The sequence below is a fragment of the Schistocerca serialis genome, chromosome 1 (assembly GCF_023864345.2).
Source record: "Schistocerca serialis cubense isolate TAMUIC-IGC-003099 chromosome 1, iqSchSeri2.2, whole genome shotgun sequence".
NCBI lineage: Eukaryota > Metazoa > Arthropoda > Insecta > Orthoptera > Acrididae > Schistocerca > Schistocerca serialis.
In genome coordinates this window covers 1,071,159,121-1,071,186,301 of record NC_064638.1, presented here as the reverse complement: position 1 = coordinate 1,071,186,301, position 27,181 = coordinate 1,071,159,121, and the positions used below count along the sequence as shown (strand labels likewise).

General features: G+C 40.5%; 1 protein-coding gene across 1 annotated transcript in view; it reads left to right on the top strand.

Annotated features, from left to right (window-relative positions):
• The window catches only part of LOC126459013 (uncharacterized), a 371,629-nt gene that overhangs the window by 41,204 nt on the left and 303,244 nt on the right, over positions 1-27,181 (top strand). The gene's annotated exons all lie outside the window — the stretch shown is intronic.

Sequence of the window (27,181 nt, the reverse complement as noted above, 5' to 3'; positions counted from 1 at the left end):
GGAATCACCATGCACTTCTATAAATCTGCTTGCTCGTTAACAATTGGCTCGCTAGCAACACCGACCCGTTACTGGAGACGATAAATGGTGTGTTTATGTTAACATAAGGAACAGAAACGAATGACTGAGCGCAAACGAAGCAGCAACTCCACATGCAAAGAACTACGCGCATCCACAAAAGATAACTTTATGGATCTGGTGGAACAGCGACAGTCTTGCTTCCTCGAGGTGTAACCACCACTGTTGACATTTGTTGTCAACAACTGGGACGTCTTGCAGACGGAATCAAAGAACAACGACCAGGGAGACTGCGTAAAGCGATGCTACTCCATGATAATGCCAGCCCGCCTTCTGCTAGACTGTCAGAAAACGCAGTACATGAGTCTGGATGGTAAGTCATTCTACAACCACCTTATTGACCTGACCTTGCGTCCTCGGATTTTCACATTTTCCGCTCTCTACCGAACAACCTTCAAGGAACTTCCTTTACGGATGAAAATTCGCTCCGAACATGGCTCGACGAGTCTTCGCCAACAAACAAGTGACTTCTACAGTTGCGGAATCGGAAAGTTACCCCAGTAGACTGTTGTAAATAGTGAAGAAAAATTTGTTGTTGATGATTAAAGACTCTGTTATTTGTATTTGTTTTGTTTATTCATTCAGACGAATGGAAAAACTGGTAGAAGCGGCCCTCGGGGAAGATCAGTTTGGATTCCGTAGAAATGTTGGAACACGTGAGGCAATACTAACCTTACGACTTATCTTAGAAGAAAGATTACGAAAAGGCAAACCTACGTTTCAGAGCATTTGTAGACTTAGAGAAAGCTTTTGACAACGTTAACTGGAATACTCTCTTTCAAATTCTGAAGGAGGCAGGGGTAAAATACAGGGAGCGAAAGGCTATTTACAATTTGTACAGAAATCAGATGGCAGTTATAAGAGTCGAGGGGCATGAAAGGGAAGCAGTGGTTGGGAAAGGAGTGAGACAGGGTTGTAGTCTCTACCCGATGTTATTCAATGTGTATATTGAGCAAGCAGTAAAGGAAACAAAAGAAAAATTCGGAGTAGGTATTAAAATTCATGGAGAAGAAGTAAAAACTTTGAGGTTCGCCGATGACATTGCAATTCTGTCAGAGACAGCAGAGGACTTGGAAGAGCAGTTGAACGGAATGGACAGTGTCTTGAAAGGAGGATATAAGATGAACATCAACAAAATCAAAACGAGGATAATGGAATGTAGTAGAACTAAGTCGGGTGATGCTGAGGGAATTAGATTAGGAAATGAGGCACTTAAAGTAGTAAAGGAGTTTTGCTATTTGGGGAGCAAAATAACTGATGATGGTCGAAGTAGAGAGGATATAAAATGTAGACTGGCAATGGCAAGGAAATCGTTTCTGAAGAAGAGAAATTTGTTAACATCGAGTATAGATTTAAGTGTCAGGAAGGCGTTTCTGAAAGTGTTTGTATGGAGTGTAGCCATGTATGGAACTGAAACATGGACGATAACCAGTTTGGACAAGAAGAGAATAGAAGCTTTCGAAATGTGGTGCTACAGAAGAATGCTGAAGATAAGGTGGGTAGATCACGTAACCAATGAGGAGGTATTGAATAGGATTGGGGAGAAGAGAAGTTTGTGGCACAACTCGACTAGAAGAAGGGATCGGTTGGTAGGACATGTTTTGAGGCATCAAGGGATCACAAATTTAGCATTGGAGGGCAGCGTGGAGGGTAAAAATCGTAGAGGGAGACCAAGAGATGAATACACTAAGCAGATTCAGAAGGATGTAGGTTGCAGTAGGTACTGGGAGATGAAGAAGCTTGCACAGGATAGAGTAGCATGGAGAGCTGCATAAAACCAGTCTCAGGACTGAAGACCACTGCAACAACAACAACATTCAACTTACGGAAAAAAGCTGGGTAGTTATGCACGTACCTAGTAGAAACGGCTCCTCCCCGGGAAGAAACACACAACAAAGTAACTAAATTGAAAGATTTATATAAAAAAGTACCGTAGCTAGTGCAGGTGGCGCTGCCGATGATAATTAACTGCCTACTACTCTAGAACTGTCGCACTACTATTTACCGTAAGTGAAGCTATGACCCTTTATGAAATGTGAAAAGTTTAAAGCATTTCTTAAAGAAGTTATTCGCTATTAATAGTTTCGTAAACATGCACTGTATCTCAGCTGGTTTCGCAATATGATGATCACCAGACTCGGAGTAACAGCTGAAATACGCTCTCTGCCACACTAGATGGCATCCACTAACATGTGGGTGAAACTTCACAGCAAACACGACGAGGTGTTTCCCGTCTCAGGAAAAATGAAGCAAGGTTATTGATGTCACAGTTGACGTTTAAAACATACGTCTTTAATCTTGATAGAAATAACACAGCAATTTTACTGTCTAAGCAGTGTATGAGAGGGAGCAAATTGCTTTGGGACAAAGTTAGCAAGCTCTTTTTACTTGCACGGGAGAATGTATCCTTTTTTAAGATTTTTCATGGTCATTCACTGGAAAATGCAAGCCGTCTAGCGGGACTGCTTGCGTAATTAAACAACAATGCTGCGTCAGGCTGACTTAACAGGACGCACTGTACTTGAAAAGGGAACGGAATGACTGCTCCTTTGCAGAACATTCACGCTTCCTAGATTAATTCCGAGACCGTGTAGTCAACGATAGTTTCATTTCGCGTCTTTCACAGTGATTTTCTGTGGTTCTTCAATACTTCCAACTGTCAAGTAATTCGCCATGTGGTAAAAATTGAAACATAATACGAGGTCATCACTTTTACCGGCGCGAGCAGCCATTTCATGAAAGCATCGAGAGGGCGTAATTGCATTGTTACACACTGAAAAGGTGTTTTGCTGCACAGAATATTTGGTCCGAAAGCTTATGAATGCATTCCAAAGACTAATCTTCCAACTTTGACGAAGGAGCTCTAAATGTATGCACTGGTACAACTGTCAACTGGAAACTGAATCAAAAAATGCATCTGCTCAACTACGATCCCCATACTCACTGGTAGCTACCAAAGTACTTCACACCTCAAGTTACTGCACATCCTGTCCGTTGCTTTACAGTGATAATAAAATATTATGGTGTTTATATTTGTTTCGAAATACATAACACGTAATCCCTTCATTTGAGTGGGTACCATGTAATAGAAGACTGCTTTGTGTTGTTAATCTCTTATTCTGATCTGTACATGTTGATAAGCCACCCATCACCGAGGTATCAATTATAATTTTATGTAGCCAAATATTCCTTGAGACTTAGCAAACGCAAAAGCCCTCCATGTCGTAGAGAGTTCACTTCGTTAATCAGACGTATATAAAGTTTAGCCCTTCTGCAAACTTAGACGTGACTGGGTATCGATGAGGATATGGTGACACGTTCCTACCATGAGTCTGCGCGACCTGTTCGTAGTGTGGAACTGTTAACATATTAACTGCGACACACTGGGATCCTGATTTGTGCCTGCGCCCGCCTTACAGTTTTAACTTGTACTTTTGCGGAAGATTTTAACTTCTGCTCAAGATATTTCCAATTCATAGTGAATGGAAACGTTGTGTTCAATCGTTCTATTAACTTGATTGTTATTATTGACTCTAGAGAACGAATTTACCTAGATATTTAGTTTACATAGTTCGCGACGATCCCTCTTCGTTATTTGGTACTTATTCCGACCGTTGTTTCTCTAAGCTTATATGCTCTTTCCTTGACCAAAACAGGCCACTGAAACTGTAGACACTAAATTAATGATATACCAGTACTCATTGCTGCCGATGCTTCAGTCAAGATAACATCACAACCTACTCTCATTTATAATTAAATCCTTACGTTTACACGCTATATATAAGAAGTGCTGCACACAACAATTCTAAATACAACGAGGATGTTAGTAAACAGCAAAAAATAAGTACAATCAACTGTCATTCAGTAAATCTATCTGTCGCATGCATCTTCTCAGTTTTGCATTCCAGCATCGAGAAACACTGTGACGTGTTCATTATGCAATCCGATCTTCAAGATGATTAGCTAAGTCTACACTGCTGCGAATCTCGGTAGCAGAATAAGGGTTAAAGCAAAGTGGAGCGCAACAGCATATATTTTACGGAGGTATTCAACCGATAAGCGGCCCGGACGTAATTTGTTTCTTACGTTCGGCACGAAAAAGCCACATTAATTTGGTACTACAACTGACGGCAGATGCGGAAGTAAATCAAATAAATTTCGAACAATATCAGATGGAAGAAGTGGGACTGAAGACTGTTATGTTCCACTAAAAGTCGCTGTGAAAGTTTCAGCACTCATATTGCTGTAAGGAGGCATAAAACATCTTGACCCAGCTAGTATCGTTTTAGCTTATGAGCTATGAAGGATACGGAACTATTCGTGAAAGAAATGAAAGACTACGTGGCGTCTTGTTGACGTTAGATGTATAGTAATGACACAAGTGAAGAGTTCCCAGTGCAGCTAAACGCCGCTAGAAACACCATTCTTAATTTCTCATGTAGTGCTATGAATCTGCTTGATATTTGCAAGCAGCATATTTTCGCAGTACCACCTCAATAAAAACCAGTGCAATAATGGTATCTCAGAAACACGCAGTCAGTTTTAATATTGCTTATAGTCATATATTTTGAGGTTGTAAGCAGATAATCTATCATTCCAGGAGCTTGCGATTAATTGCCTACAATTGTTTTGTATACATGTGTTTATAGAATTTCTCTTTATTGCAATGTCATCGATTCTTAACATGCAGCAGCTGTTCTTAACACTTGCTCTTTTGATTGTAATAGTTTTCCTCCTCTTAGTTCTTCAATGTTATTTTGTTTTACACACTTAAAAACTTCACTTCTCCCTGGGGAGCACAAATTTCCTTTTTTTAAATCTTTGGCGATAGAATTGTTATGGTAAGTACTTGTGTTTCCTGTGATTTCTGTTTTGTAGTATTTTCTTATAGATTTTCGATCCAAATTTGTTCTTGTATATTTGAAAACGTTTCAAAAACTTATATCAAGGACTCTTATTTATTTTCTTCTTGCTTAACAACAGCAATTCGGAAGACATATGGTCTCCAAACTGTGATAGTGTCTCGTTGTGGACAGTTTTTCGAAAGCACACTAAACGTCTCTCTCACATCGTGTATGTGCCGCAGTGGTTAAGATATTTGAGAGTCGGCTCCTCAAATACATGCCTGGCTTTCGAAATTTGGGTCTTTCGTAGTTTTCTTAAATCTATCAATGATGATGCCGGGAAGATTCCTTCGAACTGAACGCTGCCAGTTACCTTCTCCATACTTGCCCTAACAGTCTATAATGATCTCTTTGTCAACGGTACGTTAAACCTAGGCATCCATCTGTCTTGTCTTCTCAACATTCTGGGTACAAAATTGACAGGGTAATATTTGGGCGGGGGGGGGGGGGGGGGGAGGGGGAAGAAAATGTTTGTTTTAACATGTTCTGTTCTTGTTGCTGCTTGCTTATTGAAAAAGTAAATGGTGAAGTTATGAACTTAAGATATTAACTTTTGTTTGCATCGAAGTTCGACTCGTGAGGCACCACGCACTTCAGTGCGAATAAAAAATTCAATAAAGCAATAAAAACACTATTTATAGGGCTTCCCAGTGTTCGGTTGGATCTCAAAATATTGGCTTCGTCACTGTCCAGGGAAATGTATGCATCCGTTGTATTTGACCCTAAATGAAGGCAGTCACGAGTTTGTTAAAATTGCAGGCAGGAATTTGAGGTGAAATAATATTCACTTCTCGCTTTTCACAGACTGAATTTATTCCAGAAAAAATAAACGAAATGTTATGTCACCTTATTCACTACAGTTTATTATTAAAATAAACTTTGTCAGTGCGAGAACGTAAGTAGGTCAACCAACATAACATTTAACAAAGCGACGAAAATTATTCCAAGTTCTTCAGGATACTTCTAAGACGAAATTTTGTAATCTCTAGCTAACAATATTTTAAATTGCAGATCATCATCAAAGTTAACTGCATAACAGCTCACAGATGTTTAGACAAAGTCACCTAACCCGGTATAATGCAAAGTTCAAACTCTGAACAATGCTTCAAACTCTTTTCGATCGACACTCGCGAAATCTTTACAAGTCCCAACCATCCGTTCACGTTACGTGAATTTCTACATCTACATCTACATTGATACTCCGCAAGCCACCCAACGGTGTGTGGCGGAGGGCACTTTACGTGCCACTAAATACAAACAAGCCAAAGGTTTTTCTGAGTTCCTTTCGATCGTCACAGGCGAAACGTTTACTAGTCGCGACCGAATAATTAGAAAATATTTCGGTTACACAAACGGGGCGACTTCCAGCCGCACATACGACCAGTGTGTACGTGAGTTCCGATCCAACTGAGTGCCGAAATCCCAGTGCAGTCGCGCGAAAATGGCCGGCGATACTTACAGCGGAAACTCTCCATCGGACCCTCTCAGACTGAGGGGTAAGATGGTCCAGTGGACAAACCCTCAAAAACAGAACACAGATCAAGTATGAAAACAGGAAGAAGGTGTGATGAACTATGAAAAAGAAGCAAAATCGAAACAGTGAACGGTTCAAGCTCAAGACGTGCAACATCGAGCAGATTTGAACAGCCACTGCGTCGTGCTTATATGGTCACGGTGTTGAACTGCGGAGGCGAAGATCTGTGATCAAATCTGAATCGCGCCCATATTATTCTGCACAAAATTATGAACTTCCCATCCGGTTATTTACGTGTCTGTTCGCTGTATTCAAATTTGTGTCTGTGTCGTGGTGCAACATCCGTTTGCAACAACGAGATGTAAAGAAAGGACCTCCTGACATAGATACTTCCTATTTTTTCCACACAAGTACCTCATTTTATGACTCTTGCGTTCCGTATTGGGAGCTTTTGGCTCTTGACGTACCGTTGTGTTGTCATAGTTCCCTGAATCACTACCACTTGCTACCTGACCTCATACCTGATGGATCCTGACCCTATGACATCAAAAGCAACACCATTGTTCCTCTTGAAAACATTGGAAGACTGGGACCTCCCCCCTGATCACCATCTACTCGCAGACGATGGGCACCCGAGGTGGTGCAGAACCACGATTCATGGCTGAACACAGTTCAGCAACATTAATCCGCTGTCCACGCTTCCTGATCACGGCACCACTCCAAAAGCAGTCGTTTTTAATGAGTTGTTAACGACAGCCTACGAATGGGATGGTAAGTCTCTACTTTGCCTGCTTCTAGTCTCCGACCAACGGTGTGGGATGACACCGAATGTCACAGGGAATCCATTTGTTGAAACTTCCTGGCAGATTAAAACTGTGCGCCGGACCGAGACTCGAACTCAGGAACTTTGCCTTTCGCGGTCAAGTGCTCTACCGACTGAGCTACCCAAGCACGACTCACGCCCCGTCCTCACAGCTTTAATTCCGTCAGTACCTCGGCTCCTACCTTCCAAACTTCACAGAAGCTCTCCTGCGAACATTCTAGAATCTGTTAGTAGTTTTCGGAGGGCAGGGGCAGATGTGAAGCAATTAATGGCGACCCCCCTTGTGGAGGTCAGACTTGGTCGTCTAGAACCTTGACTACAAGTATGCCTGCTGATAACGCTGTCGCAAACGAGTACGCGGCAACTTCAAGTCCTTCACAGTGATCAGTGACGCATATGACACTGTCCCGCATCTTACGTGCCATACCAGGTATGGCAACAACATTAATCACGAACAGTACTTAGTGCACTCTGACGGCCTTTCTACCTTTCACTGAGAATTACAACTCTAATCATTTACGTAGCTGTCAATGGTGTATATACGTACGAAGTTACACTGATTGTCATTTGACTATGTGTTATGGGTGGTTCGCTTTTTTGTCAGCTAGCTCAACTCCACTGCCGTTAAAATGTGCATCTAATTTAGAAGCCCGGTGTAGCACTTTTATCTGATTTAAAACGCATTTTCCCACTGTTGTTGCGCAGAGCTCTTGCTTCTAGAATAATGTAATTACATTTGAAATACAGTCTATTTAGCTGGTGAAATAGCAGCGGGTTTGTAGCTCAGAATAGTTCATATTAAATTGGTTGTTATTCCGATTAACTATGCCGAGCAGCCAGTACTTCTTTATTTGGATGCGACAGTCGATGTTCAAAATAAAATGAGCGTGTCAATCACAAAACCAAACGCAATATGTAGTCCGCTGTACACAGTGGATTTACGTCGATCTGCCAGAAAGCTACCGACCGTAATGAAGCCTTATTTCGTGCAGTGTGTCGTGTCAAATGCGCCCGCTTTCATTCCGGAAAAAATGTGAGCGTAATACTGCATACGCTGTTTGTCTAGCGTATCTCAAAATTAAAGGAAACACTTATTTGTTTCGCATAGTACTCCATCATTTCAGTATGTTGATATATTTGAAAAAGAGGCTTTATAGTACTTAATGGCTGATTCCCCTTTTGAATAAGAGCATGATCACTGTGTCTAAAACGCACAATTGCTGCTCTATAAAAGAACTGTTGTAATGTGTACGTTTGACGTCTCATCAACGAAAATATCGTCGAGGACAGTAGTATTTCAGATGTCGAAAAGGTAGGATAGGAGCTGGTGAATTAATGCAGTACGTATGAGTGCTTTAGAAGTGGTATCCGAAGTTTTTCATCATCTGTGGAGCGATACAGTACCTCCCTAGACAAGGTTGGCCGCCTTTGTACTTCTCATAAATTAAATTTTCAGCGACAGATAGTTGTTATCTAGAGTTCATATCGTTGATTCTGCCTTATACCGGCCACAGACTAAGCCCAGATTTGAGCCCCTTCCAACAATTTTGGATACAAATAGGTATCGTGCTTCTGGGACTGGTAGGCTGTGGTCCTATAGATCTGCATCTCGGCGGTGATCTTTCATTTGTAGATCAACAGGACATCATCAGCTGCTTCCTATTCTCCAATGCTGTATGATTATCAAACGATTTCTTGCACTACTTCTGCGTACGCTGTGCTCATATTAGCCACCTTCGAACTTCGGTTTTCCTGTCACCATCGGTCCTTTAGTTTCAATTGAATGGCTTAGAAACACATATGGTGTATCTTCTAACCTTCGTAGATCTCTATGAAAGCACTATTCGAAGTATGTATTAATAACTGCGACTTAATGGCAGCGAATTAGTGATTATTGTCTAACGGAGTAGCAATGTAATAGGACTTTTTTTAATTTTCCATTTCTCGTCAGGGAGTGTAGCATGGGTATAAATTTGATGTGACTGTGTGAACACATGTAACTGATAGTAGTAGATTCTTTGGACATTCGATGATTACGTAGAAGAGTCCTTGGAGGTGACAGGTTATCTACTTTAAGCAAAAAGGTCAAGATTCTTCTATATCACATTCCGCACAGGTTTTGCATTCAGTGGCTTGGTAAAACCAGACTACTCAGGTGGAATCATTTAGAGTAGGAAAATGTAATTCACTCACGAACGATATAGTTTACAAAACCTCCGATCAACCGTTTCTTATTGGTAGTCAGTCTCGGACGCTTACCAGTTACGATTAATAAGGGAGGTAATTCTATTCCAATCAAGAGAACCATGCAAAAGCTTCTCTGAGATACTCTTTTATAAGTATGGCTCCACAACCACTGTGAATTTCTTCAGGGCAGTCGTTTTTCTGCACTGACTGTTGTTTTGTTTTGAAACAAACAGTTTATTTCACAAATGAGCGATTAGCTAAATTCGTCCCCTTGAGCGTTATCAAGTTATTTCACAGCTACAAAAACTGTAACGCATGTATCATGATATGTTCCACACGGGTCTTGAGAGGAAGAAACATGTGATGGACTTCCTAATTGCAAGCCCTAGCTCAGTACAAGACGTACTGCAAACACTGAAAATGGAAAACAGGGATCGAAGTAAATACACTGCGAGAAAAAGATAGTCACATCAGGTAACAAAATATAGCACTGGATGTAGAAAAAAAGAGTCTGCAAGTGCCAGAGATGAAGCAGAGTAGATAGCATTAAGAGTAGAGCTGCGCTCTACCAAAACTACGGTTCGATAGTTTTGGTACACTACATAAATAGCACAGTAATTGGTAGGAGTATCGATAGTATTGGTAGACCTGGCAGGGAAAGAAACATAAGTGAATGAGTAAGATAGAAAATGGGAGCCTACGACTTCTCTTTGTTTCTTCGTTTGTTTGTTTTGTACACAATTCAAAAACGCACGTCGTTCAGTGTTAATGAATTATGTATTTTATATCCTTACAAAATATAAATTTTTTATAATTAATAAAAATTAGTTGATCGCAGAACTTCTGTGCTCTCATGTCACCAAAGCAATTACTTTTGATGCAAGTACAGTTTACATGTACAATCATAAGAAATATGTATAACTATTGTTGTTACTTTGTACTCAATAGAATGTTCTTCATCATGATCAAAGACAAGAATTTCTTTTTATAAACGATAAGTACGAAAGTTACGTATGAATAACAAAGACGTTTTACATAAGTTCGACAAAGTATTGAAGCGATATTTGATATATTTTTCTTTTACTTTCTTGTATCTTTTTGTTGAGCTAGTTGCATTTTCTAGTGCTATATGATAAATCTGTATTGTTCTCTTTATTTTCACTACATCTTCTCTCTGTTTCACATTACAAATCAACAATTTTCGAATAAAACCGGAATTAAACGTTGACAGTTTCAGTTTTGCTTAAATATCGTTTATTCTTAAGTAACAGACAGGAAGATAACTACATAGGACAAAAATACTCCGTAAGTTACCTGGTGCTTTATATATCCTCACTCAGTTTCTAGACAGTTCAGCACTCTGGTTTTTTGGAGAATCTGGTATGACACTGATTGCATATGTTAAGAAAGCGATCGTTATGAGGTAACGCCTGATAGGTATGCAACACACTCAGTGTACAGGTAATGTATGTATGACCTTAACTGACCAAAGCTACTAGGAAAACTAACGTAGTCTACACTTACTTAATCTGTGGTACCCTATGGTAATTTTAAACTTTGATTAAGAGTGAATGATGCATCAGTATTAAATGTGTTCAGTACTGTAACACCATTTAACAAGAATTTCGTAATTATTACTGAAAAGATGGGGTTGTCACGTTCAACTATCAGCCATCATTCAACTGGGAACTAATTACATGTGGTGTTCCACAAGGTTCCATCTTAATACTTTTATATTTTTATGTTATATTAATGACTTTTCAACAGTAAAATCACCAGATGCCATGTTTGTTTTGTTTCCAGATGATACAAACATTGCAATAAATAGCAAATCAAGTTTAGTTTTAGAAAGATGGGTTAATTAAATTTTCATGGACGTTAATAAACGGTTCCTTTGTCAAAGTTTAAAAAAATATACTGTACGCTGAACATGACTTGTAAGAGATTTCTGCCAAGTATATGTCTAAAATATGGCGACAAATTGGTTGACTGTATTAAATTGTTGGTATTGAAATGGGACAAAAAGCTCAGTAGGGAGGAACATACCACAGAACTGCTAAAGTGCTTTAACAAATCTTTATTTGCAATGCGAATGATGTCACACATTGGTAATATAAAAACAAAAAAACTAGTATGCATATTTTAATTCCATAATATCTTGCAGGATAACTCATCAAACTAAGTATTTAATTTCCAAAAGCATGTAATAAGAATTATTTGTGATGTAATCGACTGCCTCCCACTATATTTATTCTTCAATGAATTTGCCATGAATAATACTGATTTTTCAAACCAACAGTTCACGTAATGAAATCAGTACTACACGTAAGTATAATTTTCACAAAGATTTTAAGTCACTTACTTTGGCCCAGAAAGGTGTCCACTATTCAGGAACACACATTTTCAATAACTAGCTAGCGGCCATAACAAATTGGGCTGTTAATATCGTTCAGTTTAACATGGCCCTAAAGAACGTATTGGCGGCCAACTTCCTCTACCCTACTGACAAACTTCTTAGCAGAACCTATTGATGTGTATATATTACTAATACTATCGAGTAGCATTTCAAAAAATGTGATTTCTGTAGATATTTAGCACAGTAATGTGATCAATTTTAATAGGAGTTGTATATCGATTTTCTCTATGTTGATGTGTGGCTACTAGAGCCTAATAATTAGAATTTGCCCTTTGGTGTACCGTACATTTACATGTTTTGCGACAAGTTTATTATTACCGTTTAAATGAAAATATGTTTCAGATTTTGTAACCCTTTTCACTTGCGATCTATGGAGGGGATATTAGAGTATCTCTTTTTATTGTAAATATGTGATATGTATTCTTGTTTTATGAGATTTTCTGCATCCTTGAGGTACTCACTACGATCTATGGCACAAAAAGTAAATCTGATCTAATTTAAACACCTGACTTGTTTAAATAATTTTTGTTGTTGGCCAACGAGTGTAAATAATAATGTAAACCAGTGTGACAGTACGTGGGAACATCAGGAATAACGTGAATGTCATTCTTTATAGAGAATCATTGAAAACAAATGCTCTAGGTGATAATTTCGAGCAATTCCCCCTTAAACCGATGTATCATGTGTTCCGATAAAAGCATACAAACCGTGTAGATTCGAAAATGGTAACAGTGTCTTTTCCAATAAAGTGAACAAAAACAAAATTCTGGCTTGTTGCTGCTGCACGCTACAACTCCCTGTACCATAGAACAGACACCGTTCTCTAATAGCGTCGTTCTTTGATGAAATAGCACAAAATAAGAATGGCCTGAAAAATAGACACCAAACATCACTCTTAACATCAAGTGATTGTTCATCTGTATGTTGAAGGTGTTCCATTTGTGCAGTTTTTTCGGGCTTTGCTGCAAACCATCCTTGGTCTGAATAGTGTATTCTGGTTTCTAGAATTATTTGGCAGAGTTTTCTACTTCAATTCTTGCTGTTTAGATAACAGTGTCATGAAATTACAAACACTTTCGTGGGGTTTAATTTTAGCCATCCTAGGAAAGGCATCCTAGAGTTCCTCTTCCTGTGCAGAAATTTCACTGCTATTTTAACTTAACTAAGGCTCTGTGTGTTCAGAGAGGTCGGTTCGGGTCCCTTGTATAGCAAAACAAGGCCATTTTATCACAAAGTTGTGGCACCTACATCCTTACGGACTTTTTTCAGCTGTTTTTAAATTACTCCGATAACAAAGTAAGTTTCTACACTCAGCAGTACCACGCAATTTTTTTTAATGCTCAAGTCACGTGACTTCAAATTCAGTAGTGTAAAATCTGATCATCAAGCACCAGTTATACCTCAGAAACCGAATGTATCACGAGCGTTCATCGAGAACAAAAGAATGTTGTAATTAAATCAGCCGAAATATTGAGTTCAGCGTAGCACATCTATCCGTTCTGCACGAAAGCTCGTGGTACATACGGCGCTCAGTTTTTAAGGCGCATTTGAGTCGCGACGATGTCAATATACGGTGATTATTAACTGAGGGAACGAATTAGAGGAGGTGATTCCTGACATACGAAGAAACTAAAAAAAGTTGTTTCAACGTATGTCCGGAAACACGTAGTAAGGTTGGAATTATGTGATTTCTGTCTTCAATACTGTTCACCGACGATACGACCGTTGATAGAGATGGTATAGTAAACCTATACAATCGTTATCTTCTGTCTACAGATAGCTATAGAGGAATGGTTGAATCGTTGTACCAGCGTGGTTTAACGTAAACGTTTGGACAGAGGTTACTGGTGACAACCTACTTGGACCATTTCTGTCGCCGCAACAACAGAAAAGGGAAGGTCCAGACTAGCTGCAATAAGTTTAATTTTCCTTACGACAGCTGTTTTGGCTTTATTGACATTCTCAAGCTGCAGATAAAACACTTGTGAGATTATCTACGTATATGATGGTTTTCCATGTGAATAATTACACGTTGTAGTTAATATAGTACTTGCGACTAATCTGATTTGACGTCTATATGGCACTATAGTAAACTGTCATGGTCTAATTCGTAGTGATTTCAGGATACGTAGAAATTATAAAAATATGGAATACGTTTTGACACTTATTTGATAGTTTGTTTACTATAAAATGCAATTTGACATATATTTGACAGTTCATTTAATATGATGCTATACGTTTACAAAGTATAATTAACAAAGCAACGATAATTTAAATTTCACTGATGATTTTGCTGTGAATTATGTCTTTGGTATGAGTATGTTTTGTTGTCCATATGAACTGTCCCTTTTCATGTTCTAATATTTCAATAAAGTTTTCCAGATATATATATATATATATATATATATATATATATATATATATATATATATATATATATATATATATGGATAGTCTCTCGCATGTACACTATGCGATCAAAACTATCCAGACTCACCCCAAAACATAGGTTTTTCTTATTAGGTGCATTGTGCTGCCACCTGCTGCCTGGTACTCCATACCAGCAACCTCAGTAGTCATTAGACATCGTGAGAGAGCAGAGTGGGGCGCTCCGCGGAACTCACGGACTTTGAACGTGGTCAGGTGATTGAGTGTCACTTGTGTCAAACGTCTGTACGCGAGATTTCCACACTCCCAAGCATCCCTAGGTCCAATGTTTCCGATGTAACAGTGGAGTGGAAACGTGAAGGGACACGTACAGCACAAAAGCATGCAGGCCGACCTCGTCTGTTGACTGACAGAGACCGCCGACAGTTGAAGAGGGTCATAATGTTTAATGGCAGACATCTATCCAGACCATCACACAGGAATTCCTAACTGCATCAGGGTCTACTGCAAGTACTACAACAGTTAGGCGGTAGGTGAAAAAACTTGGATTTCATGGTCGAACGGCTGCTCATAAGCACCACATCACGCTGGTAAATGCCCGACAGCGTCTCTCTTGGTGTAAGGAGCGTAAACATTGGACGATTGAACAGTGGAAAAAAGTTGTATGGAGTGACGAATCACGGGACACATTGTAACAATCCGATGGCAGGGTGTGGGTATGGCTAATGCCCGGTGAACGTCATCTGCCAGCGTGTGTAGTCCCAACAGTAAATTTCGGAAGCGGTGGTGTTATGGTGTGGTCATGTTTTTCGTGGAGGGGCCTTGCACCTCTTGTTGTTTTGCGTGGCTCTGTCACAACACAGGCCTACATCGATGTTTTAAGCACCTTCTTGCTTACCACTGTTGAAGAGCTATTCGGGGATGGCGATTGCATCTTTCAACGCGATCGAACACCTCTGCATAATGCACGGACTGTTGCGGAGTGGGTACACGACAATAACATCACAGTAATGGACTGGCCTGCACAGAGTCCTGAACTGAATCCTATAGAACACCTTTGGATGTTCTGGAATGCCGTCTTCATGCCAGGCCTCACCGACCGACATCGATACCTCTCCTCAGTGCAGCACTCCGTGAAGAATTGGCTGTCATTCCCCAAGAAACCTTCCAGCACCTGACTGAACGTATGTCTCCGAGAGTGGAAGCTGTCATCAAGGCTATGGGTGGACCAACACCATACTGAATTACAACATTACCTATGGAGGGCGCCACGGACTTGTTTTCAGTTAGGTGTCCGGATACTTTTGATCACATAGTATACATGTATCTCCAGTTGTTCAAGTATGTTCATAGTGAGTCCTTTCGGTGTTCTGTGTAGTATTTGTAATGCGGCTTCAATTTTCTCGGCTGTTAGGTGTTGGTTGTTTGGATCTAAAGAGAAGCCAGTTTGATTACTGTCGCTGTTTATGGTGTGTTCTTTGAATCTGATACTGAAATTGCGTCCTGTTTGACCGATATAGATATTGTTACAGTCATCAGAAGTGACTGTGTGTGGACAGACCAAAGATATAATTCACTGGGAAATCCAGTCGGTGAAATATAAAATCATCGTTCCTTAGCTAATTATACTTGTAATCACGTAACATCATCGCAAACGAACTGTCAAATAAATGTCAAATCGTACTTTAAGGTTCAAAAAATGGCTCTGAGCACTGTGGGACTTAACATCTGAGGTCATCAGTCCCCTAGACGTAGAACTACGTAAACCTAACTAACCTAAGGACATCACGCGCATCCATGCCGTAGCAGTCGCGCGGATCCGGATTGAAGCGCCTAGAACCGCTCGGCCACCGGCGTACTTTAAGGTAAACGAACTATCAAGTAAGTGTCAAAACGCATTCCATACGTTTATAATTGACACATATCAAGGAAAAACTACGAATTAGACACTGACAGTTTACTATAGATGGGATATGAACATCAAATGAAGCTAGATGTTATGTACCAATCTATAATTACAGTGTATAATTATTCACATGGACAACCACCATATATGTACATAGTCTCACAAATGTTTTATTCACAGCTTGGGAATGGTAAAAAGACGTAAACAGCTGTCGCAAAGAACATTAAACTTGCTGCAGCTAGTGCGGATCTTTCCTTTTCAAAACATCATATTATGACGTGCATTATGATGCGGGATCAATCGAACGAAAAATGTGGCAAATGCTTGGTGGAGTACCAGCCTACTTCCGTATCTTTCTTCAAACCACAACAGCATCTTTCCTTGGAGATGAACAGGATGAGAATGCCCTTGTGCCCTGGCTATCTCGATCACCGTACTTAATGTCCTTGATTTTTACTTTTGTAACATGGATGGTTCAAATGGCTCTGAGCACTATGGGACTTAACTACTGTGGTCATCAGTCCCCTAGAACTTAGAACTACTTAAACTTAACTAACCTAAGGACATCACACACATCCATGACCGAGGCAGGATTCGAACCTGCGACCGTAGCAGTAGCGCGGTTCCGGACTGGGCGCCTAGAACCGCTAGACCACCGCGGCCGGCTTGTAACATGGAAGATATTAATACTTTGTGTTGTGTAATGTAACATATCTGTACTAAATACTTTATTATAGAATTACCGTCCACTTCTGTACATATGTTGAGATCAGTTCTATTGTTTTTTTCCTGTCAGGATCACTTCCAGAAGTTTGTCCATTTACTTAACATTCACCTAGTGCAGTCTCCCACCTCCTTAGGTGATGGGTCACAGTGGTTGATTGTCATGTGGAGCACCCACGTTAAATTCTCGGTACTGACAGGGATTTTTCTTTGGTGTGAGGACTGTACCGGAGTGCAACCAGTCTCTTGATGCTAACGGGGTCCGCAAATTCGACAACGGCCGGGAAAGCGGCGTGCTAACCCCATGCCTCTCCATACCGCGTCCGCATAGCGCAACATACCACAAAAAAACTCTGCCGCAAAAGCATGTTTTTTTGGACTTAGAATCCAAAAAAAAGAAACTTTTTTGAAATCTCAGATGAAGGTCCGATACACGAGTGGGCGAAATTTGAACTCTCAGTCTTGCTCCTGTCCGGAGCTATTGAACGGTGACTGTTTTTGCATGTAAAATCCGAACCAGGTTGACTGTTTTTTTCATGTAAAGTCAGAAAGGTACACATGTAAATCGTTCCATTAGCTGAGCATTAATTTCAGCTCAATTAAAATCTTTTGCAAACGGAATTAATCGAATCGCACAATTTGCCTGGACGCCACCTGCGGTTCGTCGTTCAGGTGTTGCTTAATGTACTGTAACGTAGCTACATTAAGACAGATGTTCGAATGGCTACACAAATGGTCCCTCCTCCAGACTAAACCAAAAACTTTTCACCCGATGTTCTCGGCTCAAATAGGAACCGAGCACCAAGACACCCTACACCCCTCAAAACGGCGATTCTGATCGCGGCCTTCGTACTAGACTCATTTCTTACGGCGCTTTCGTGTTGTAACGATAAATTGAACATAAAAATTGCGCGATACAGGTCTATGGAGTAATTGAGATTGTTAATGTCAAATAACGTAAAAAAAGAAAGGCGCGTTTTAGTCCGTCCAGGTATACGAAGCCACGAAGCATGCTCCTTAACGTACCTGAGTGCGATTTCAGGAAGTTGTTTGGTACCCGCAGCCTCCTTGAGGTTTCCTTCAGTTGGCTGCTCACCGCAGAAGACCGCTGACCGCCACGCAACCTTCCCCGTGTTTTGGCTGTGTGAGAGATCTGCTAAGGACGGCCGTGAGTCAGCGACCTCCAGGCGCAGCCTTCTCGAGTGGGAGGACGCTGGTTGCCGACCTAGGGCAGTGGAACCGAGGATCCGCAAAACTCGCTGGACCAGCCAACGCCGCCTCCGCCGCCGCTGCATTCTGTACCAAGCTTTCGGACCTGCCGAGGATGCAGCAACGCGCTGTGTACTGAAAGAAATGGGAGGTGTTACACCATCAAAACACCAGTCAGATATTCATCGTATCGGTGGAGATGTTCATTCCATTAGAAGCTGATGTCCCTCATTAACATCAATATACTATCCGTGCATAAAAGATTTTGTGATGCGTAAACCTAAAGTGCCGCAGTTAATGGAAACAAGGCATCACTTCCGAAGAATACAGATGATTATATACTGATCGTTACTGCACGGGACTCTGTTAAGTACAACAACGATAGAAAAATAAAAACAATTCACTATAGGTAGCAATCATTTTGAATAATTAAATGATGAAATAAATTTTGACTGTGTAATAATTACGGTCGCCAGCCCAAAAAGTTATTGACTGACGTGTGTCTGAAATCGCCTAATGAACGAGAGTGAATAATAAATCAGCAACGGAACAAAATGCACTCGTGCGAGCTTAGAGTGTTAAAGACACGTGTAACGTGAACGAAATGTTGTTAATTTCGAATACACTGATATTACGTGTAGTTACCAACACCAATAATGGGACCAATAAAAGGACCTGCAACACTATATGGAAACTGTTATGAATTACTTAACACACGGTAATGCCGACTGTTTGAAAATTTGCACAAAAATGACCGAAACTAATTGCTGCTCCTTAATGATTACTTCTAAAATTAAGGCCGTAAGTGTTTTCTTTTATAGCAACAACCATTTGGGTCTGCCAGTATTATGAGGATATAAGCACATGAAATTATTTGTGAAACACAATATTAAATCATAAAATTACTTTGGCTGCGGAAGTGTCAACATACTTTTGTCACTGAAGTATAAATTCTTTTTAAATAACTTCTGGTTTGATTGATTGTCTGTAGTAGTAGTGTAACACAATATGGAGAACAGTAGTTGCTACTACCTCTGACTCCAGTAATTATTTGAATGAAAGTTATCTGCAATTCTTTTAATTGTTGCATGGAAGTGAAACATGGAGATAAGCTTTCGAATTGTGGTGCTGCAGAAGAATGATGAAGGTTAAATGGGTCAATCACATAATTAATGAGGAAGTATTGAATAGTTAATTATCGTACAGCTTGACCAAAAGAAGGGATCGGTTGATAGGACACATTCTGAGACATCAAGGGATCTCTATTTAGCATTGGAGGGTAGTGTGGGGAGTAAAAATCGTCCAGAGTGACCAAGTGATGAATACATTAAGCACATTCAGAAAGATGTAGGTTGCGAAAGTTATTCGGAGATGAAGAGGCTCGCACAAGATAGAGTAGTATGGAGAGCTGCAACAGACCAGTATTCGGACTGAATACCACACCAACAGCAACAACAACTGTTATTTTCACTTGTGACTTTCTCTGAAGTTTTGCTGGAAGAATGGGACCCTGCTGATGATTTAATCCTTTCACTGCGCATTTACTCTCAGCGGCTCCCGCCCTGTGCGCGTTATTTTCATCCGGTGCGTATATATATATGACTGTAGCAGTCTACCGTTATTATTGAGATACAAATGAGACGCAAAATCCAGTATTGTCGGTGTAAATCGTTTCCTTTTTTTTAAATATTTGTTCAGGAAGTCTTATTTTGTTCAAAAAAGGTACTTTATTAGGAGAAAAAAATGCAAAACATATTACATTAGTAATACTTCAATGTATGATGTCTCTCGAAACAAAAATTCAAACATAAAGGCACATTACATTTTACACACATGTATCTTGTGTCACTTCGTTTATCATGTTTTGCACATACAACACACCTTCTCTGGGAGGCCTTCTTCTTTGAAGTTCCTGAGATTAGCGAGATAAAGTGGCGCTCGGTTAGGCGTAAGGGATTGTCACCATCAGCCGATCTCCTTCCACGACGTCCCTCTGTTTGCGGTTGGTGGTGAATCTCTAGGATCTCCTTGATAAGTTTCTGTTGAAAATCAGATATAGAAATATTTCGTCCCGTTTGAGTTTTATATAATGCATGCGCATTGAGCAGAGACAGATCCACCAAATGAAAAAATACTTTTTTTGTACAATTTTACAGTTTTTCATACACATTCTACTGAACTTAGCATCATGTCGCTCCTGTCGACGGCCCCCATATTTTCACTGTAGCTTACGGTGCAATCTGGTTCTGTTTTTGGTTCATTCGTGGTTCTGTCAATTTTGTCAGTCGCTGTAATTTCGCTTGTACGAAGAGTTGAAAGCATCCTCACTTCCCGCTTGTCCTGCCACTTCAGAGCAAGAAGTTAATCTGTTGACATAAACTCGATGTCACCTTTTCTAAGTTTTTTTGATAAAGCAGGCATGCCTTTGCGGTTTGTTCTCACAGTTCCACAGGCATTAGTCACTCTGTCTTGCACATAAGAAAATAACGTTGGGATAGTGTACCAATTGTCAACATATAATGTGTGACCTTTACCAAAGTAACCTTCAAGTAAAGTAAGAACAATGCTTCCAGGTATTCCAACATTTACACCAAAGTCAATTTCTTTTTTTTACGTCTGTTGCTGCACCCACATAAATAATAAAGTCAAGAATATAACCAGTTTCACAATCACATAACACAAAAAATTTTACACCAAATCTGTGGCGTTTGGAAGGAATGTACTGCTTGCAGAAAACACGACCTTTGAAGAGAAATAAACTTTCGTCAATGCACGAATTTTTAAAAGGATAGAAAGTACCTGGAAATACTTTTCTCAAGTGATCCACAATTCGACGTAATTTTCAGATATTGTCATCTCCAGGGTCCTTACTGTTATCAGTAAAATGTAAAATTCTAAATAACAGAAGATATCTATCTTTCGGCATGATTTGCGCAAACATTAGAGTAGACAGTAACTGATCATTGGTCCAATAACTGTTTATTTCATTTTTCTCACTTGAGACATCATCAAATTTACAGCAAGGAAACAGTAAACTTCGTCGCTGTTTTTGTTTTTCCAACGTCGCAGTCCTGATTTTTCACTGGCATCATTGCAAAGGTGTTCATAATATAAATTACATTGCTCAGCTATGCAGTTCACAATTTCTTGGCTAAACAAAACTTGGAAGCAGTCGTATACAGTACGTAAATCATCTAAATTGACGATTTTGCAACCGGAACCACTGTTATCGAAATTATACACTTGAGGGTCCAAATCAGAGTCTTTCCATCTAAAATCAACTGTTTTGTGTCTCTTAGGAGATTTTTCAGGCATACGCTCAGGCTATTCTTCGGAGTCGCAGAAAGAGTCGACGATAACATCAAAATCTGGATCTGCATTTACTGGTTCAATGTTTGTTGGTTCACAAATATTTTTTATATTTATGGTGACACATTTATCTGCCAGCTAGTCGTCGTCAGTATCTGTCCACCCATAATCAGCTGGATTGGGCATGATCATGTCCTCGTCGTCACTTTGGTTTAGAATAATCAGCAGCTGATCATATGTAAACGGACGGTAACGTCGCGTCATTTTATTCGGTAACGCGGAAACGACCGCACACAAACTAGGTGATCCAGCGACACGAATGAACTCAGCAGAAAGAGAATTCAGCATTCAATATTCGTTCAGGTATTTCCTAGTATTCCAACAATTAAACTGCATACTTGCGCAACAATTACCTCCGACTCGATGGCTTGATTGTCGCCGTTATACGTAACTATACGACTGTAGCAGGGAACCGCTGTAAGAATTTTTTATATCAAATAGTATATATACGTCTGGAGCACTGAAACGATTAGCATATATTTACGTCTGGAGCAGTGAAAGGGTTAATGACTTGGGTCAATCAGATTCACCAAGTTTACGATTTGACTGAACTACACTATAATGTTAAAAAAATTAACTATTATGCTGGTAAGTTTTGTACGCATCTACAAAATGATTGTCTTCACCTTACTTTATGACGAGTAGCCTGCTATGCGACGCAATGCTTTTTATGGTATCCATTAATGGCAACTGGCTCTTCTTGCTTAGGGAGCAGCTTGAATAACTGTGACCCAATAACTATACACCAATATGTATACACTGACCGGTAGTTTGCCCAAACACTCTTGCAAATTTCTCTAGTGCTCGTCTCGTAAACACTTGGCCATAAATTCGCTGTAATTATCCCTATAATCTAAGACTGTACGCACCTTATCTCGATATTTTTAAACATAAAAAGTGCCTTATATCAGTATGACACTTACAATTGTACATTTGTCGTACTTGTCTAGGAAAGTAACTCGTCCTTCTCTCACATACTTCTCTTTACATCCGTAGCAACGACAATATTTCACCATAGCTGTTACTAAAACTGAAATGTACAGAAACGTATATAAAACAAGTTATATTCAAATTTTCCTGTTACATAAAATTGTAGACAAGCAGCATCGTCCCAAAATCACGTGACTAGCCCGGTTTGATGTTGAGGAAATGCGGAGTAGGTTATGCCCACTCCATAAGTGTACGCACTCTATGGTTCCGTCAACGATGTTATTGCTATAGAGAAAGATATTCCTTGGGCTCCACAGTGTACGAATCTCCCCAACTTTGCCAGTACGTTTGCTACAAAGCTTTGAGATAATTTTTTCATACTTCTTCTTCTAGCATATATTATAGTTTAGAAACAGCAATTACCCATAGTGACAAAACCCAAAAGTACACGTAATTACAAAAAAAGGGTTGTAAAAACATAGAATCTATTCACTGTAAAATATGTGATGGGTTGAGGCGTAGTGTTACAGTGTGACGCACAACAGGTATGAATATAACTTTTGTGTTCCTAGTACAATACAATTACGTAGTATAACGGAAATATGTGTGTGACTATACTATATTTTTAGTACAACACAAATTTAAATGTTATCGATTCAACTAAGGACCTAGATATAACAATTACGAACACCTTAAATTGGAACCATCACAGAGAAAATGTTGTGGGGAAGGCGAACCAAAGACTACGTTTTTATCAGCGGAACGTTTAGAAGATGTAACAAATCTATTAAAAAGATTCGTTCATCACGCTTCTCATTTCTCTGCTGGAGTATTTCTGCGCGGCATGGAATCCTCATAAGAGTTAATATTGACGGAGAAGATCAAAAAGTACGAAAAAGGGCGGGTCGTTTTGTATTATCACGAAATAGGGGAGAGAGTTTCGCAAATAGGATACACGAGCTGGTGTGGCAATCATTAAAACAAAGGCATATTTCTTTCCAGAGAGATAGTGTTACGAAATTTCGACACAATCTTTTTCCTGCTAAAGCGAAAATATTTTGTTGATTCCCACCTACAAAGGGAGAAATGACCATTGCAATAAAATGAGAGAAGTCGGAGCTCGCACGGAAATATTTACCTGTTCAAATTTTTGTGCTGTTAGACATTGGAACGCTCGAAAAATAGTCTGAAAACGACCTTGTGAACTCTCTACCAAGCACTTGGATATGAACCGCTGAGTAGTGATGTAAATTCAAAAGTAGATGTATGGGTGCAAACAGCCGCCGAATGTAATTTTGAGAATTTTCTTTCCATGACTAAAAACAGAAGTGCTTCAGTTAATGAAGTTTGCTGGCTGGAGGTTGGTGTGAAAGTAGAAGTATTTCCATCGCATCCCAGACATGCTCCACAGGTGTCTAAACAGCAACCTGGGTAGGCAAGTCAGGAATCCATACATTCGTCTGTAGTGTGAACTGTGGGTTCTTGCATTATCTTGTTGCAATATGCCATTTATTACCCTCGCCAAGAACGGTAAGGGAACGCGGATTAGCGTTCATGCCATATAATAGCGAGCTTTCAGCCTGCCTTCAACAATTACCAAATCAGTCCTACGTCGTACCCAGTAGGTCCCCAAATCATGATTCCATCAACTGGAGAGGTATGGGTGTCCCGAGGATAGCGACTTACAGATCTCGTACGGATCATTGACATCGATCTGACCAACACAGACAAAAGCGTAACTCATTGCCCAACATGCGGTTTTTTAGCCAGGTGGTGTTACTTGAAACCGAGAGGTTGCGGGATCGAATCTCGTTTGAGCCACGGAAATTTTCAGTCTACTTTTAATCTACCCTTCACGCTCAACGGTGTGACGAGTCACCAGAGACGATGTACTTCGGGTTCCACGTTAAACTCCGGTTGAAAAACTGGGATGATATCGAAGGAAGAAATGAAGATTAGGTTTTAACGTCGGGTCGATTTCGAAGTCACTCACATGCTTGAAACGTTTCAAGGATGGGGAAGGAAATCGGCCGTGGCTTTCAAAGGAAGCATCTTGAAATTTGCCTGGAGCGATTTCGGGAAAACACGGAAAATCTAAATCTGGATGGCCGTACGCGGATTTGAACCATCGTCCTTCCGGATGCGAGTACTGTGTGCCAGCCACTACTCAACCTCTCTCGGTGCGTCCAGTCCATAGAATTGCCCACTGCCATTGAGCCGTGTGAAATTATTATTATTATTATTATTATTATTATTATTATTATTATTACCATCATCCCATTTCACGCTGGCTCTACGCCGTACAATTGCTGTAATATGTTGTATGGTGTCAGTGACAAAATGGTTCAAATGGATCTGAGCACTATGGAACTTAACTTCTGAGGTCATCAGTCCCCTAGAACTTAGAACTACTTAAACCTAACTAATCTAAGGACATCACACACATCCATGCCCGAGGCATGATTCGAACCTGCGACCGTAGCGGTCACGCGGTTCCAGACTGAAGCGCCTAGAACCGCTCGGCCACTGCGGCCGGCTGTCAGTGATAAGCGATGCATAGCATCTCAATATCCCAACCGTAGCGGTCACGCGGTTCCAGATTGAAGCGCCTAGAACCGCTCGGCCACTGCGGCCGGCTGTCAGTGATAAGCGATGCGTAGCATCTCAATATCCCAACTGAGCTACCAGGAATTTATTCCATGTAGTTCGTGGTCACAAACCACATGGTGCTCGGATTTCAGCAGTTGTCATGCGTATATTTGTCAGAGACAGAAGTGATGCAGTCCTTCTGGAAGCACCCTTGCCTACAGTTCATTCCATTCTCCTGTGCTGAGTCCATCAAGTCACCAGTCCTTCCAAAGTCATTGCACTGCAGCCATCTGTCCCTGAGATATCTCGGTATGTTCCTATGGCCCTCTTGATAATAATTTGATCTTTGTCGATGTCGTAACGATTGCGGTGTGATCTCTACCTGAAGATATGCACTAAAGATACACACACACACACACACACACACACACACACACACACACACACACACACACATCTCTTTTTGAATTTGTAGCTACGATACTGGGTTCAAACTCCACCACTGCTTAAATTCTGAATAAACATAATCACCAATGGTGCATGAAGACTTCCTGCATAAAACGTCACCTTCATTCTGCCAACGGCCTTGTAAAAGAGACTGGAGGAGCGGACAGAGGTTCTTACCCTTGGGTGGGAAACTACCCCTAAAAGGTGAGAAAATCAGCAAGGATCAACGGAAAATCTGCAAAGGGGAAGGCTCAATCTAGATACAATGGAGGTCAGTGAAGTGAAATAGAAAGAATACAAGGATTTCTGGTCAGATTAATATAGGGTAATAACAACAGCAGTAGAAAATAGTATAACGGGAGTAGGATTGTTTATGAGTAAGTAGGTAGGACAGAGAGTGAGTTACTGTGAACAGTTCAGCGATAGGGATGTTCTCATCGCAATCGACAGCAAACCAACACCGACAACAATGGTTTAGGAATACCGGCAACGCAAGCCGAAGTTGAAGAGATAGAGAAAGGAGATGTGGATATTGAACGGGTAATTCAGTACGTAAACTAGATGAAAATCTGATAGTCAGAGGGGATGGGAATGCTGTTGTAGGGAAGGCGTAGAAGAAACGGTTACTACAGAATATGAGCTTAGTACTAAGAATGAGAGAGGAGGAAGACCAACAGAGTTCTGTATCAAATTTCAGCTAGTAACAGGGAATACTCTATTCAAGAATCACAAAAGGAGGGGTACTTGGAAAAGGCCGGAGGTAACGGGAAGATTTCAGTCAGATTACATCATGATCAGGCAGAGATTCGGAAATCAGATATTGGATAGTGAGGAGTAACCAGGAGCAGATATAGACTCAGGTCACAATTTAGTATTGATGAAGAGTAGGTTGAAGTTTAAGAGACTAGTCATGAATAATCATTACGCAAAGAAATGGGACACAGACGTACTAAGGAACGAAGAGAAATGCTTGAAGTTCTCTGAGGCTGTAGATAAATGACTGTCGCAAAGAGAGAAACTAAACACCTATATTCCACTCTTACAGGTATTTCAAACGTATAACAGCCTGGCGACCAGTTAAGGTCAATTTAATTCAAAAGTTCGTGTATCTTTTTTTTCCTATACTTGTCTCGGGGCCGACATGTTGGCAATGTTACTGGTGGAGGATGATCGGATGCCATTTCTGTCGCCAGCCCTTCCCCTCCGCGCTCCCCCCCCCCCCACCCTCCTCTACAGTATGGCATTTTATACGCCTTCTATCTGCATTTAGTGTTCCTCACTTGAAAGTAAGTGGGCGTTTTCGAAACGTATGCGAATCGTTTAACTGAGACCTGACTTAAAGGGTATCAGCCCGATATTCAGCTAGTGGGATGTGGGAAACCGCCTAAAAACCATGTCCAGGCTGGCCAGTACATCAATCCGGGACCGAAGCGCCTCCCGAATACCGTAAGTGTCATGCGGAGGGTGGTCGGATGCCATTCCTGTTGCCAATGATTCCCCCCCCCCCCCCCACCTCTAAAGTAAGGAACTTGTATACGCCATCTACCTGTGTTTAGTGTTGCCCATGTGAATGTAAGTGGGGGTCTTCAAAATGTGTGCGAATCGTTTAACTGAGACCTGACATGGGTATCAGCTAGTGGGATGTGGGAAACCGCCTAAAAACCACGTCCTGGCTGGCTGGTATATGAATCCGGGACCGACGAGTCTCCCAAATGCCGTAGGTAGCATGCCAGCACGA